Raw genomic sequence first — 12,680 nt, forward strand, 5'->3', positions numbered from 1 at the left:
GACAGCTAGAAAAATTTGCAGGGAATAATTTCTTTATAGTTTGGACTTTATTTAAAACACTCACACACTCATCTGACCACTTTCAAATAGCACAGATATAGTACTTTTAACACTTCGAATATAATCCATACTTTAGACTGAGTTAAACCTACTGCTAGGCAGCTAACTTTCTCAGCTACTCCAATTTTTTAGGATTACATTATATTGTTGAGCAACAAAGCTGTAGAGGCAGATTGATTTCATTTACTTCAGAATTATTATACCATTTTAGATTAAATTAAAATTAAAATTAAAAGTGGAGTTACTGCGGTAATTGTGACCAGAATCTGGTCCAAAGCATGTACATACCTTGCCCAGCAATCTATTAGGAGTGTCTATTGTTCTGAAGTTATTTAATTATCTCACATTTTCTCAAGACTTGAAATCTTTTTCAGCAACATCATTCCTAACTACTCTGACACTCTCTCATAAATCCTTCACACCAAATGTCTGGAAAAGACCTTCTGAAGATGGTGGAATGTGGTCAGGAACGAGCATATGTTATGAAGCTGTTGAAGACTCTGCATAGTGAAAGTCAGAAGCCAAACATGTGGCAGGAATTCTTGCTGGGAGACAGAAAAGTCTAGAATTAGGTCTGATAGAACTACAGTAAATCCTATTCTCACATGATAAACAAGATAATGATCCCAAACCCTAACAAAGGAAGAATCATGGTAACATAACCTTCATTTGGTTCAAGCACAACAATGTAGAACTGAGGACAGGGGGATTAAGTATGGCTTTTGCTTCCACTCTGAAGTCTGGTAAATACTTATTAGAAAAGGGTAGGAAATCAGCTATGTGAATAAGTGTTTGTACACTTCTGGCTTGAGTACTAGGTGACTAATGGCAAGTCTCAATGACACAGGACCGGCTCTAGGCACCAGCAAACCAAGCATGTGCTTGGGGTGGCACAACTCCAGGGGTGGCATTCCAGGTGATTTTTTTTATTTGTTTTTTTTGCTTTGGAGGTTATTTTTTTTGTTTTGTTTTTGTTTTTGCTTGGGGCGACAAGAAACCTAGAGCCGGCCCTGCAACTACAAAATTAAGTCGACCAAGTTATGTCAGCTTACAGCCACTGCAGTAATTAAACTGCTTTTGCATGTCCACACTACACTCCTTTGGCGGCAGTGTGTGTCCTCATCAGGAGCACTTGCACCGATTTAACTATCACTGTGGGGCATTTTGGGATGGCTTCTGAAAGGCAGCAACAGCTGATGTAAGTAACGCAGTGTTAGGTGTTTGCATCGACCTAACTACATTGACTTAGCACTACACCTCTCTGAGGTGGGGTTATTACACTGATGTAGTGGGCAAGTTACAGTGGTGGGAGCTGCATTTTAGTAGAGACATTTAGAGTTAGGTTAATGTAAGCTGCATTCCATGGATCTGTCTAATATAGACCAGAGCTAAATCTCATTAGAGAGGAATGATGATTCTGTGGTTAAGGCACTAGCTTAGGATTTGGAAGACCAGGGTTCAATTCTCTGTTCTACTAGCACCTTCCTATGTGACCCTGTGCAAGTCGCATAGCTTCAGTTCCCCCATCTTAGAGGAGGGAAGCCCATATCCCAGGGGTGTTGTGAGGCTATGTACATTAAAGATTGTGAAGCACTTTGGAATCTACTGATGAAAAGTGCTACAAAAGAGCCAGGGGGTATTATTTCCACTTTAATTTTTCATGCAACCCAAATGGAAGTCAATTAACATGCCTCTCCCCTATAAACTAAAATAAATTTAATGTTAATCATTCAGAAGCATCATCAGAACTTTTCAGTCTGGATACAGTAAACTTCCTTCTAGAGCTGGTTGGGGAACTACTTTTCCATCCTGCAAAAACTTGAGATACTGAATGAGGATAAAAAATCAGTCTCCAATATTCAAGAATTAAAAATCCAAAAAGTTTCGCTCCACGTCAGTCAAAACATTGCTTTGATTTTGGCCATTTTTTTTATTTTTAGTATAATTATCTTAAATTTCTTAAGTAATTTTGAACCAGTAAAGTAGAATTTTTCATTTCTAAAGTCAAAACAAATTGAAAATTTTGAAATGTTACTCAAAGTTTGGAAACAAGTTGAAATTAACTATTTCCAACAACATTTTGGTTTCAACAAATTGACATATTCTGACAAAAAAATCTCCCATTGAAAGATTCCTGTCCAGCTCTAATAACAAAAGATAGAGAGAGATCAGAAAGTTGGTGCCTGCAGTGAGACTACATGAAATGTTCTTAGACAGCCAAAGTGCAGGGTAGGGAAGGGCCCATGGGTTGAGTACTTGCTGCAAAATGTAAGACGCAGGCATTGAATTGTGGATGGCATAACAAAGCTGTGATAATTGTGGTTTATCCTCCTTTGACACAATGGCCTCTTGGCAAAGTGTCTCCTGTTCTTTAGTCTCAGACCTGAGAAACTCACTACATCAAAGACTTTTGTTTATAGGGAATTTATCTATAAAGGGTGATCTCTACAGAAAACTTGTGACTTATTGATCATAATCACAGCATGAAGTATGTACAGATAATATTTAAGGAATAATGTAACTATTGAAGTTTTATGCTTTTATGGCCATAAGGTTAAAAGGAGTCACCCAGGAGTAATATTACTCAGTGACAACCTATTCGTGCAGGAGGGAGTTGTCATCCCTTTTTGATCAGAACAGCCAACACAAAACCATCCAAGACAACTGAAAACAATCAAACCATGTAGAGGTTTTTTGTTTGTTTTTAAAAAGGGATTATTATAAGATGGGGGATCGCTCTGTCTACGAATAAAGACAAAAGACTGTGTTTTCATACAGCACAGGGTGGGGAGAGGCACTCTGTATCCATTCACTGAGGAGATGTCTTGTTGAGCGGGGCAGGAGTGCTGGAACAATGTGTATAGTTGGGGTGCTGAGAGCCATTCAAACAAATTGTAAACCTTGTATGTGATGGAAACCACTTTAAGCCAGGGGGTGTGGCACTCCCCTCCCTCCCTCAGCACCCTCTAGTTCTAGCACCTCTGAGTGGGGGTGTTTTTCATGAAAGATTAGATCCTGCTTTCTGTGAAGTCAGTTAGCTCTCCAGCAGACTGAACTTTGGGAGAAAACATACTTTCATAAATGATAAAGGTAACTATAAGTGTAGGCCCTTGGTTACAATATAAACCATGAACATCTGTTTCTATAACTTTCTTGCATCTAGTGGAATCTCTTAAATAAACCTTCTTTTGGTTTATTATAAGTGCTCACAAGTGTTTGTGTTTTATACAAGAGCAGTGGTTTAAGGTAAAACTGGTTAAGTGGGATATACTGCTCATTTGGGGGCAGAGGATCTGGGATTTCTGTGAGAAGCCAGTGTCAGGGCTGGATATCACAGGCCAATGCTTCAAGAGGACTTGAGGACAGGGGTGCACCTATTGTTAACTGCCAAGGTAAAGTCAGGGCTGGCATAGCCCAGAAGAGTGTTTGAGTAGCTAACAGGCTGGTGGTGTTAGTAAAATAACACTCAGTTACCACTAGCAGGACTCCCTCATGTGTAGAAGAAGCCTTTGTTCATAAATGAAATAAGGCATAGGTTCTTTGATGTAGTTTCAGCAAGCTTTCACTTCCTCCACCCACAGGAGAGGTAAAAAACAGTCTGTTTAGTTCTTTACTTGATAGTTTGTCACATCAGACAAGCAGCTCCAGCATTCATGCTGCCTCTTGGAATAAAGAGTAAGTAATTTAAGAAGACCGCATAAGCCTCTTGGAGCTACCCTGTCTGACATTAAAAGATTATCAGGTAAAGAACTGAAAAAATCAGCTTATTCTCCTTTATTCTCCCCCGATGAAGGGATTCAAATGACACCTATAGAAGCTAATATCCTATTTCATTACAGAACTGTACAAAAAATGGATACTTGTACTATTGTTGAATACATTCCTGTTTTTATGTTAGCTAGATGTCCATTTTGGCTTCTCAAGTCCTAGTTGCATTAGGGACCTTGATAATTAGAATTTAAGCTTTGGAAGGCTGTTCCATTTTTGGTCAATGTTTAGGTTCTGACAGGAACACATTTCCAGTATGGTTCAACAGTTCAGCACACTGCAGGGGTCATTCAAGCAAAGCCATGAACAGCAAATACAAATACCTAATTATAGTCTTCATTGCTTTCCTCTTTTTCTAGTGGTTTGCTGTCCCTGTCCATCACTGGGTCTGCAGTTTAGCCTTACAATCCCTCATAAGATTAAACTAAAAGTCATTTCTAGGCCCAGTTCACAGAGAACGTCATCCTATGAGCTACTGTGACCTTTCTTAGCAGTAGAACTGCAAGTGTCTGGTTTCACTTCTTTAATGCATAATCACATGATCTTTCTAGCTGGCGTATTGGGCTGAGTCACTTCATACTTAAGGCCCAATTCTGCAATCTTACGCTGAGATTTACTTATGAGTCGCCTCACCGAATTCAATGAGACCACTCACAAGAATAACTGCTACTTAGGGCAGGTCTACACTGAAAAGTTAAGTCGACCCAGCTACATCACTCAGGTGTATGAAAAATCCAGCCCGTATAGGCAGTGCTAGCTAGGTTGATAGAATTCTGTTGACCTAGCTTCCGCCTCTAAGGGAGGTGGATTAACTATAGCAACTAGAGAACCCTCTCGAGCTGCTGTAGTGGATGTCTACACTGAAGCACTACCCAGCGCAGATGGAGTTCTGCAGCTGTGCTGCTATAGTGTTTTAAATGTAGACATAGATTTAGTGTGAGTTCTAAGTTCTTCCTCTCCCACACAGGTACTTAATCAGTAGTTCTTCACCCTTTTTACTTTAGCTTTCATATAAACATCTGCCAAAGGATTAGCAAAAGGAAACATTTCAAGTGAGAGCAAATAAAAACCAATGGGTTTCCTGAACATTCTGAACCATTGCCAAGTTAATATCAGCCTGTTCATGCTGAGTGAGTGCTAGATCTGTATGTTACTCTGAGATCTGTATGAGTAACCAGTCATATTTTTAAATAGAAATCGTAGGGTGCATATGTAATGCCGACACACCCCGGTCGTTGGCGGGCAGGATCAAATCTGGGGCCTCTGGGAGCTTAGTTCATGAGCCTCTACCACATAAGCTAAAAGCCAATTGGCTGTTAGCTAAGGCTGTAGAGCAGACTCATTTAACTCGCTCTCTCTCTCAGTGGTCTTGGTGCCACTAGATGGGACAGAACACCACACCCAAGTGTGTGAATTAAACATAGGTCACTACCAAGGAAAGTCCTTCAGAACATTCCTGATAAAGTTACTTGGCAGATCAGCATTCACTCATCCTGCAAACACACATGCGACTAACTTAATATATGAGAGTAGTTCAATTGACTTCAATACAGCTACTCAGGAGCTTGTTAATATATTATATGGTGGTATATTATGACAAAAGCCTGTGTTCAAAGGCGATATAGGACATTTTCTCTGTGGTTTTAATAAGAGAATAAAACAAAAAAAGAATATATTTTTTCTCTGTGGTTTTAATAAGTTAAATGTGTTTGCAGGATCAGACCATTGTAGCCAAGATCCAAAGATTGATTGGATACTTACATGGATAACAAGACTATCCAGAATTGTTATAGTTAATGCCAACAGAATATTGGAAGGGATATGAAACCTCATGCCTCAGGTTTTACATCAATCTTTAACTATTAGGGATTAGGATGAAACCTTCATTTTTTCTTGATCTTCTTCTGAAGTATCTGGTACTGGCTATTTTTGGAGACAGGACAATGGACAAGGTGGACCATGGATCTGAGCTAGTATGGCAACTGCTATGCAAAGCCCTGCCTCTCTTCTCTACAATAGGGAAATTTCTCACTGTTGCTAGCAGTGGTTTGGCTCCAAAAGCGTTAGGGCTCCCAATATTGCTAGCATAGATGGGCTGCAGGCTGCTGCTGGCATCATGTCATTCAACACTGATCAGAACAGGACTAACTGACATGATGCTTCAAATGCCACTGCCATCAGTGGTGTCACACGTCTAGATAGGCTACCCTGTTCACTTCCTTCTGCTAATCAGCAGTAGTTACCCTCCCAAGTTATCAGGACCTCATTCTGACTTGCTCCACTGAAAAAATCCCAGAATTCAAGCCCTTCCTACAACCTTACTCTGGATTACCTTATCAATAACTCCTATATTTACCTGACTTTCCACACCCCACAAATAACCGCTCCATGAATGATTCCAGGCCCCTATTATTCTGCTTCCTTTACACAAAGAAGAATCTCTGCCTTGGCTCCCCCCTACTCTTCACATGCCTCTGCAATTTTTCTAGCCACTTTCCAGTTTCTCCTTTCACTATAAATTCTCCCTAACCTGCCATTTCTGCAGGATTTCTGATAGACTTTATTCCACACTATTATCTTCTCCAAGTTTCCCAGCCTTCACCTGTCACTACTTTCCTTGGCTCCTCTCCAAGACACCATGCAACTAAGAAACACTCCCCTCAGCCCAGTCTATCTCTGGCAGGTCCCTCCAGTAAGCTCCGTCACTCCCGTAAATCTCTTTGTAGGGTTCATTGCCACTGCTAGCAACCCTTGTTGGCTCCTGATAGGTGATTGAAAGCTTGTGTGTTCTGGTACAGAGCCCCAAAATATAGGGCTACTTTGCATCTACTTTAAGTTCTTGAAGGCACTGGAAAGCCTGTTGAAGCTGCTGATGTGGAAGAGATGATTAAAGAGAAAGAAAGCTGGGTCACTGAAGACTTACAGGCAGAGTGACTTTTGGGTAGATAGATCATATTAAAACTTTTGTATATGTTCAGATAAGCTTTGAATAAACACCATACTCTGAACCTTCATTCCATCACTATCAATGTAACTGAAATTGCAAACATTGAGTTGTAGAATCACAATGAATCAAGGTGTGGGCTTCCTTTATTCAGTTCCATGCAGGTGGTAGTCAAGATTCTGACTCTTAGGGCACATCTACTCTGGTAGTTACAGTGCTGGCAGTTACAGCACCGCTCAGAGAGCGCTGAAGGGAAACTGCTGTTCTGTGTTCACACTTTCAGCTGCCTGCGCAATAGCGTGTGCACACTTGCGGCGCTATTCGGAGCAGTGCACTCTAGGCAGCTATCCCACAGAGCACCTCTTTCTCTTCCGCCGCTAAGACTTGTGGGAAGGTGGAGGGGGTTGCAGGGCATCCTAGGTCCTGTCCCAATGACCTGTGATTCATTGCTTTGCATCCCAGCAATCCCTGTGCTTCAGTGTGCATTTGGCACCATCCTTCAATGGTTTGTGTACCGCGCCCCCTGCCTCTTTGGGATGCAGGAATGGATCCCGAACTGCTGACCAGTATGCTGCTCGCTCTGACCAACATGCCACGAGTTGCAGTGGAGTTATTCCTTAAATTACAAAGGCAAGAGGAGTGAGACATTGATCTCGCCATGCCTAGTAGCTATGACACGAGATTACTTGTGGCATTCCTGGAGGTGCTGACCACAGTGGAACACCACTTTTGGGCTCGGGAAACAAGCACTGAGTGGTGGGATCACATTGTGATGTACGTCTGGGATGACGAGCAGTGGCTGCAGAACTTTCAGATGAGGAAAACCCCAATCATGGGACTGTGTGATGAGCTCGTCCCAGCCCTGCAGTGCCAGGACACAAGAAGGAGAGCTGCCTGCCATTGGAGAAGTGCGTGGTGATTGCACTGTGGAAGCTGGCTAGTCTAGACTGCTACCAATTGGTCGCTAACCAGTTTGGAGTGGGAAAGTCAACTGTTGGACTCGTGTTGATGGAAGTGTGCAGGGCCATTAATCGCATCCTGTTCCAAAAGACCGTGACTCTGGGCAACATGCGTGACATTGTAGATGGCTTTGCACAAATGGGCTTCCCTAACTGCAGAGGGGCGATCGATGGCACACATATTCCAATTCTGGCACCAGACCACCTAGGCCCCGCGTACATTAATCGGAAGGGGTATTTCTCAATGGTTCTCAAGGTGCTTGTGGCATTTCACAGACATTAACGCAGGCTGGTCCAGAAAGGTACATGACGCAAGCATCTTTTGGAACGCTGGCCTGTTCAGGAAGCTGCAAGCAGGGACTTTCTTCCTGGACCAGAATATCACCATAAGGGAAGTTGAAATGCCCACTGTGCTCCTGGGAGACCCTGCCTAGCCCCTAATTCCATGTCTTATGAAGCCATATACGGGGCAGCTTGAAAGCAGCAAGGAGCGGTTCAACAACAGACTGAGCAAGTGCAGAATGACTGTTGAGTGTGCTTTTGGAGCTTTAAAAGCCCACTGGCAATGCTTGTATGGAAAGCTGGACCTGGCCAATGACAATATTTCTATGATTATAGCTGCGTGCTATATGCTCCATAATATTTGTGAAGGGAAGGGTGAAAGCTTCACTCAGGGCTGGACCACAGAGGCTCAGCACCTGGAGGCTGAGTTTGACCAGTCAGAGGCCAGGGCTATTAGAGGGGCACAGCACGGGGTCTTAAGGATCAGGGATGCCTTGAGGCAGCAAATTGAAGCTGAAAGCCACTAATATTTGTTGTTATGCTCAGGAGTGCAGTGCTTGGGATGCTAGGAGGTGATTGATGCAATATGTGGATTTACAATAAATGTATGGTACTTTGCAGGGCTCTTTTTGCTTCCAATTAGTAGAATAAAGATTGCTTTCAAAACATAATTATTTTATTAAAACACAACAACCAGAAGAGAGAGTCAAACAAAAAAACCCAGCAGCACTGAGGGGGATAGGGGAAGGGAATGTCCCAGGGGGAGGAGCAGTCCCGGGACACCTAAAGATTTGTGTATGTCCAGGGGTCCTATCCAACCTTCTCCTTTGGAATTCAATGCAACGGGTACTGTACTTCAGCAGGGCCCAAATTGCAGAGAGATGGGTGTTGAGTGCACGGGGTAGTGGGAGTCTGTAGTGCTGGATTGTGGGTGGCGGAGGAGTTGGGGGGTGGGGAGGAATGGAATGCTGTGGGTATAGACCGGAGCCAGGAGGTTGATAAGAGTGTGTTGGCAGTGTCTCTGGGAGGCACATGGGAAAGTTTTGCGACAGTGGCTGCTGGGGAGGGTGGACGCAGAGCTGCTCGGTTTGAAGAACCAGTATCATCTGGAGTGTGTCTGCTTGGCGCTCCATAACCATTAAGAGCCACTCTGTGGCTTCATTCTGGTGCGCCACATTCTCCTTTTGGTCCCTCTTCTCGCTGTCCCGCGACTCCTTCAATTCCTGTTTCTTGGCATCAGAGTGCATCATAAGCTCAGGCAGAAAGTTCTCCTTAGTTCTTCTTAACCACTTTCTAATTCTGTTCAGCCGTCGATTACAAAGAGGGAGATTGGGCTCCCAAGGTCATCTCTGTGAAGTTTAACTGCAACATTTTACAGAAGCAGTATTGTTTGCAACACAGACAGCACTGATTCAGTTATTTAAAACACAGCCAGTACTCTCACACCTGTCACTAACTGGCTGACCCCAGGCAAGCACACATGAGCCACAAGACCCCCCAAAATGGTGAGTAGCTGCAGGGGCAGAGTAAATCACCCTTCCCGGACACTGCTGTACACTGGGCATGTGGCCCTTGGGGAGAGCCAGCACAGTATGGGGGGCCTGATAATCATTCCTATCCCCGCACTTTCCACAGGATGTGATTATTATGGAAGATATCTCGCTGCTGAGGGGGAGCAGGGAATCAAGGCAGGGTTTTCTCCAAGCCTGCGGCTTCTGCCCTAGGCTCTGTGTGGAGCCTCTGTGTGGCCTTGCCTGTGTGCGGCAATGATCTCTCCCCTGTTCCCCGCCCCGTGACGGCACAGTGGTGCAGGAAAGTTACCGTTAATGGGGCAAGAAAAAAGCGGCTCTGCCGAAGAACCTGAGAGAGTTTCCTGGAGATCTGAGGGAGATTCCCATGAAGCAAGGGAGTCAATCAACAGCCTGTTCCGCTGCTTAGAGTAGGCATGAGGTGGGAGATAAGCCTGCTTTCTACAACCCTCCTGCCCCCATCAACTCGCTTCAGCAATTCCCAAAATCAGATCCACTTACCAGGGGCCTCCTCTCCTGTTTGCGCTCTGCCAAGATCCAACTGCTGTGACTGGCTAGCCTCCTCCGGCGTAGAAAAGAGCTCCTAGCTGCATGCATCTCTAACCTCTGAGTCATCCTCTACTTCTGGGTCCTCCTCCTACTCCACATCCTCATCCAAGATTTCCTCCTCCTGGCTCGGTCCACTCTCGACTGACATGCAAGCCACTGAAGTATCCACAGTGGTCTTTGCAGTGGAGGTGGGGTCACCTCAGAGTATCTCGTCCAGCTCTTTGTAGAACTGGCAGCTTGTGGGCGCAGCACCAGAGTGGCCTTGTGGTAGGCGATCCGCAGCTCCTTCACTTTGACCCTGGACTGCAATGCATCCCGGTCATGGCCTCCTTCTGTCATGCATCATGAAATCTGTCCGTAGGGATCATAATTCCTATAGCTGGAGCGCAGCTGCCTGCAAAGCAAACTCCATCTTGGCCACAAGGGCGCTAAAGTTGCATTAGATTTCACTGAGCCAGTAACACATGTGAACTCCTGTGTCACTATAACAGTCTTACCATGAAGCCATAGACTATCCCCTTAAACTTTCCAGTCTACCTTTCCACCCATACAAACTGAACTTAGTGATAACGGGTCACTTACACCAAAAATCACACCACATCCAGGTTGCTTCCAGTCCCAAGAGAACAGCCACTTTCCCAGATGAACTGGTACCTTTGATCTAGCTCCAAAGCCAACCTCTGTAGCCAGTCCTGTAATAAACTATCTAAAGGTTTATTAACAGGGAAAAAGGAATGAGTTATTTACAAGTTAAGCAAGCAAATGAGGATTGTCAGTTAACTTACGTGATTAACTCAAAAAAATTAACTGCAATTAAAAAAAACCAACCAATGTAAAACTTTAGAGCTTACAAGTCCACTCAGTCCCACTTCTTGCTCAGCCAATCGCTAAGAGAAACATGAAATATATGGCAGAATGTGAGTAAAACATCAGGAGACATGCACTTCTCCCCCAAGGAGTTCAGTCACAAATTTAATTAACACATTGTTTTTTTTAACGAGCGTCATCAGCATGTCCTCTGGAATGGTGGCTGAAGCATGAAGAGGCATACGAATGTTTAGCACATCTGTCATGTAAATACCTTGCAGCACTGCCTACAAAAGTGCCATGTGAATGCCTGTTCTCACTTTCAGGTGACATTGTAAATAAGAAGCAGGCAGCATTATCTCCCGTAAATGTAAGCAAACTTGTTTCTCTTAGCGATTGGCTGAGCAAGAAGTAGGACTGAGTGGACTTGTAGGCTCTAAAGTTTTACATTGGTTTGTTTTTGAGTGCAGTTATATAACCAAAAAAAAAACAAAAAAAAACAAACCAACCTACATTTGTAACTTGCACTTTCAGAATAAAGAGATTGCACTCCAGTACTTAGTATTTTTCAATTCACCTCATACATCATTTACAGTGAAAATATTTGTAATCAAAAATAAAGTGAGCACTGTACACTTTGTATCTGTGGTGTAATTGAAATAGATATTTGAAAATATAGAAAAACATCCAAAGTATTTAATTTTTAATTGGCATACTATTGCTGAACAGTGATTTATCTCGATTAATTTTTTTAATCGCAATTAATTGTTTTGAGTTTACCGCATGAGTTAACTGACAGCCCTCATTTGCTTGCTGAACTTGTAAATAACTCTTTCCTTTTTCCCTGTTAATAAACCTTTAGATAGTTTATTACAGGACAGGCTACAGAGGTTGGCTTTGGTACTAGATCAAAGGTACCAGTTCATCTGGGAAAGTGGCTGTTCTCTTGGGACTGGAAGCAACCTGGATGTGGTGTGATTTTTGGTGTAAGTGACCTGTTATCACTAAGTTCAGTTTGTATGGGTGGAAAGGTAGACTGGAAAGTTTAAGGGACTTGTAGGCTCTAAAGTTTTACATTGGTTTGTTCTGAATGCAGGTTTTTTTGTACATAATTCTACATTTGTAAGTTCAACTTTCATGATAAAGAGATTTCACTGTAGTACTTAAGTGAATTAAAAATATTGTTTTTACAGTGCTAATATTTGTAATAAATAAAATGTGCACTTCGTATTGTGTTGTAATTGAAATCAATGGGACAATGTAGAAAACATCAAAAAATATTTAAATGAATGATATTCTATTTAACAGCACGATTAATTGTGATTAATTTTTTAATCACGTGATTAATCATGATTTTGAGTGCTTGACACCCCTAAAGCAAACATATACACACAAATGAGTTACCATCTAAATTCTAACAGTGACAGAGTTGTAATGATCTGTCAATTCAAAGTGTCTTTCAGGGCAGACCCAGAAGGCAACCTGTGGGGATTTCTGGCTTGTTTAAGGTCTCTGGCCCTTCAGAATTTAAACAGCAAAAAAATGCAGTTTATTCTTGTCCAGGATTTTATTCACTTATTTTGGAGTTCAAAATAATGGGATGAGTTCATGTGCAGTGAAGCAATCAACAATCTTTTATCCTTTGATGCTTCACAATAGTTTGCCTGATGTCTAGGGGCCTTCTTTTGTTAGGCAGGAGAGAACATCGCCTGTAGTATTTCACGTTTGGTAATGTTTGCCTCCTGACTGGAGGGGTTTACAGTTACAAAGCAAACACTTAAA

This window comes from Eretmochelys imbricata, chromosome 5, assembly GCF_965152235.1.
Source record: "Eretmochelys imbricata isolate rEreImb1 chromosome 5, rEreImb1.hap1, whole genome shotgun sequence".
NCBI classification, from domain to species: Eukaryota; Metazoa; Chordata; order Testudines; family Cheloniidae; genus Eretmochelys; species Eretmochelys imbricata.